The sequence below is a fragment of the Triticum aestivum genome, chromosome 7A (assembly GCF_018294505.1).
Source record: "Triticum aestivum cultivar Chinese Spring chromosome 7A, IWGSC CS RefSeq v2.1, whole genome shotgun sequence".
Classification (NCBI taxonomy): domain Eukaryota; kingdom Viridiplantae; phylum Streptophyta; class Magnoliopsida; order Poales; family Poaceae; genus Triticum; species Triticum aestivum.
In genome coordinates, this window is record NC_057812.1 from 78,196,827 (window position 1) to 78,201,547 (window position 4,721).

Below are 4,721 nucleotides of genomic sequence, written 5' to 3' on the forward strand. Positions count from 1 at the left end.
TCCCCTGGTGACCTAGGTTGCCGACCCCGACGAACCAAGTCGCACAAAACCAATGAAGGACCCAACCCGAATCGCCTAACACAATGGACAAACTCGCCTACCCCCTCTACCCTGGTGACCTAGGTCGCCGACCCCGACGAACCAAGTCGCACAAAACCAACGAAGCACCCAACCCGAATCACCTAACACGAGGGAGCTCATTGAGATCAAGGCTGGCCATCTGCACATTTTTAGAAGATGAAATGGGGAAAGAAATTAATACATAAGCGTCATAATGTGAACGAGACAGTAGTATTTTTCCTCTTCTTTTTCTATTATGCAAGCGAACTCAACGAGCAGGGGACATTTTTTCAGAATCACTGTTAGGTTCACATACCTGGGTCTCTTTTGTGTTTTTCTAAGCAATTATACTTTTAACTTTTTTAGCTCATCTCTTTTTTGATTTTCTAGGAAACTGGACTTTTTGCTCTTACTTTTGACCCTATTGATTATTGCCCAGTTTGTAAGAAACTGTACATTTTGTAAGCAACTACAATAGCTTATTGCCCAGTTTTATCATACACAGATTATTAACATTTTTTCATACAACCATCAGGCAAGATTCTACACATTTAATTACTTTCTTTTTTTTTTGCAGAAGAAAGGTGCAAGACAATAGTCAAGAAACAATTCAAGAGCCAGCAACTTTATCTAGCATCATGGTTGTACAGGAGGCAAGAACAGGGAGATCAGATTTGGGGCAAAGATTCAAGTCAGCCTTGCAACATTTTTTGGCTACATGGAGGCAAATCTGCAAGTAGTATAGCAATGGGGGGTAGGTACATCTGAGGAGTTCAACTAGCTATAGTAGAACTAAAAAGTATCTCATGGTCAAAAAAATTCCAACGACCCTGTTACCTTTCTGGCAGTTTGCCCAGTTCTGGCAATTTTTTTGCCCACATTTTCTTCAGATTGTTGCCTGATCAGCACAAAGAGTTGCAGAGAAAGATTGTTGACTGATCAGCACAAAGAGTTGCAGAGAAGGTTGTGTTCTTCACGATTTTTCCCATGATCTTTTTTCTACTGTGTTTTTGCTGTGGGAGGAGGAGCCCCCGCTGCTAGGACAGGGGGTGGGTGGGGAGATCACGTAAGGGAGGGGAGATGTTTCTTTTTTCGTTTCTTTCTGTGGGGAGACGTGGGCACATGAGGGGGATGGCAACTTCCTTTTTTGGCGCATGAGGGGATCGACGGGGGAGAACTTTCCAAAATTGCCGGCCGCGAGGTCGTTCCGCGTAGCGCGCGGGCGCTGTGTAGCAGCGTCCAACGGTTTATTTAGGAGCGGGCCTGACATGCCATAAACTGGATCAATTTTAAATCACATGGTCATTTGGGGATTTTGGAACAACCAAACAATTTTGTGATAGTATTTTGAAAAATTAAAAAAAGCGGTAGTTTTTTTATAGCGATAGAGCCAAAGGCAATTACCGGTAATGTGGTAGTTTTTCGCTATATACTCATCAGGAGACAGCCACCAGATTTTGATGTACAGCCGATGCTGCCCAGGGGTCTACATTACTATTCTTTGGGGGCAAAGATGTTTATACTGTGCTTCGACGATTGTCCCAGTACTGCGAATGAAATAATTTAAGTGGTGCGCATCACTTGAAAAAAGTTCTAGTCGGAACACAGAATCGCAAGCATGTTAGAGAAAACTGTGGGGGCATATATGATCGAGAAGTACAGATGAGGCGAATAGGAATGCACCGTACTGCAGCCCCTTCACGTCATCCACGAGATAGTCAAGGGTGGACACATACATGGAGGTGTGGCGAATCTTGAGCGCTCACCTGGTGAACCACCGCACCAACTCAAAACTGATGCTTCTAATGGATATATAACTACCTTTTATATAAACTTTTCCTTTTTTAGGGGATTATATCACTTTTCCTAAAACACATGTTCCCATCAGCTTAGATGGGCTATGGTCAGTCCAACTCATTTTGCACCTTTGTTTTAAAAAATTGGATATTACGTCAATTATGATGTCAGTAACAAAAATAAATATTGTAAATACAAACGAAATACTTAATTAAAAACATTCATGTATATTTTTCAAACATATTTATGAATTTCGAAAAGTTTATATAATTAAAATAATACAATAACTTGGCAAATTACAATTCAAAAATAGTATTTTAATAATACAAACATTTCAATAATTATACACACATTTTATAAATTATAGTCTTTTTGAATATAATTCATCAAAATTATATATCAGTATTAATTAAAAAATTTAATATATTGGATACGTTAAACATATATATTTAAGAAACATTTTAAACGTCTGTATTAACTAACATTTTTATATGTATATTTAAATGTCTTATTTACTAATCATCGTTTGCATGTATATTTTTAACACACAAATATTTTAGCATAACTTTATTACATACATTTTACAATTATCTTAAATAAAATAGTGTGTGCAAAATGGGCTGAAGTATCTGCAGCCCGTTTGAGCTCTGCAGACAGCTTGGTTCAATTCATACTATTATCCTAGTTGGACAGAAGAATCTCTACTCCTAATGTCTGAGTTGGTGAATAGTATCCACGGTTTATTTTCGTCCCACCACTTTCGTCTGTTTTGTTTCGCTGTTTTTTTCGTCTTCGCTTCCCCCGTGCAAATGCACCAAAAAACCCCACCCGCAGAAAACCCGCTCCTCTCGATCATCAAGGACGCCCCAGACGCGGAGACCTTCGCCGCCTCCGAGATCCGAGAGTAGCTGCCGCCACCGCCGCCCCGCCCCCGGCTCTGGTTCTGGCCGACGCCATCCGCCTCTCGCGTTGGCCGCCACCAGCGCGGCTACACCCCCTGTCTCCCCCATTGATCCCCAGTACCTCCTCGCCGTTCCCCCTGCGTGCGCCCCTACGGCTAACACTAGCCGCCAAATCGTGTTGCGGGCACTGAGGATGGGAGAGGGGCGGCCGCGTCGCTGAGGTGGTGGTCCGGCTTGGGCGTCGCGGATCCAACTCCTCTCTCGATCCTATCCTAGGTCGTGGCTGCTTTCCTAGGTCGTGGCTGTGGGATGACGCCACCGCCTTCGCCAACGTGGAACCATGGTTCCTAGCCTCCGGCATTCAACCTTAGAGGCCTCCATCGCCGGTGCCATCGCTGAACCACATGTCAGCGAAGGACTCAAGGGGGCGTGGTTGTGGGACGACACCGCCACCGCCACTGCCGTCACGGAACCCCGAGGTAGGGTGCGGTCGCGTTGCGGGCAGCACGAATGGCCTTGCCTCTCCCCCGTCAGGCTGTCCTCAGCAGCAATTCGTGACCTGCTCCTGACATATCCAAGGCCGTGGCCTCTGGGGTCCAGGTCAGTCTGCGCCATGAGCCCTCAAGTTGCCCGTGTGTGGCCACTGCATCAGGCAAAATTCCTGATATTTTGCGAGAATTTTTTAAGTTCATCAAGTAGATCTTAATTTGTAACAAAATTTTAGTTAAACAATCACTCTATATGTATACATCGTGAAATTGACTTTTGTTATCAATTTACATTGCAAGTGAAGTGAACTTCAATTGGTACCCGGTTGTGCCCGCGCTATCTATTTCTACACGTGAAATTTAACATGTATTAGATTTGTATAAATCAGCAAAATATTTCAACTCGCCACGGGCATTCTACTAGTTTGAATAGTGTTGTGGTTGTGTTCGCTCCTTTGTAAGGTGTTGGTCGCGGGTTCGAGAAGTCCCTGCCGTCATTTTGTGTTATAATTTGCTCAGCGGTTTTTTCCACAAACAAAAATAAAAAGTATGGAGTAATGCTAGACTTACGTAAGAAAGCTACATATTTACGTAATAGCCATCATGGAAGATTAGGATTGGTTGTTAGAGGAGGCTGGGGCCCACCCCCTAAAAATTAGGGGGATGTTTAGATTAGTTTGGCATGTTACGTAGACTTACGTAGGCTCTTTGTAGGTTTAGCATTTTCGAAAAATATGAGGTGCAAAAGTTTGTTGCATCCTTTTTCGCAAAAAAATACAAAGGTGTTCTGTGCAAAAAATCCATCATGCACCCATTGACAGATGGGGCCGTACACACAGATGCGTCCGCATACACATGTTGTGACCGTATCTGCACGCTTCCCTACCCTAGCCGCCGCCATGGGCTAGGCGACTAGGGAGGCGATCTTTTTCCACCGATCTCCACCGGCGAGGGCGCTGGCCTCCTCTCTCTCCGGCCGCTGCTCCGGTGATAGGAGAGAGGGGTGAAGGAAATATGCCCTAGAGGCAATAATAAGTTGTGATTTATATTTCCTTATATCATGATAAATGTTTATTATTCATGCTAGAATTGTATTAACCGGAAACTTAGTACATGTGTGAATACATAGACAAACAGAGTGTCACTAATATGCCTCTACTTGACTAGCTCGTTAATCAAAGATGGTTAAGTTTCTTAGCCATAGACATGAATTGTCATTTGATGAACGAAATCACATCATTAGAGAATGATGTGATTGACTTGACTCATCTGTTAGCTTAGCACTATGATTGTTTAGTTTATTGCTATTGCTTTCTTCATAACTTATACATGTTAGATTATGCAACTCCCGAATACCGGAGGAATATTTAGTGTGCTATCAAACTTCACAACGTAAATGGGTGATTATAAAGATGCTCTACAGGTGTCTCCGATGATGTTTGTTGAGTTGGCATAGATCGAGATTAGGATTTGT

At 43.1% G+C, this 4,721-nt stretch overlaps 1 long non-coding RNA gene across 1 annotated transcript in view; it reads left to right on the forward strand.

Moving 5' to 3' along the window:
- Positions 1 to 1,060, forward strand: part of LOC123152180 (uncharacterized) — a 5,899-nt gene extending 4,839 nt beyond the window's left edge. The window contains exon 4 of the long non-coding RNA XR_006476059.1: positions 638 to 1,060. This is a non-coding gene — a long non-coding RNA (uncharacterized lncRNA). The remainder of the gene's footprint in view (positions 1 to 637) is intronic.
- The last annotated feature ends 3,661 nt before the right edge of the window (positions 1,061 to 4,721 follow it).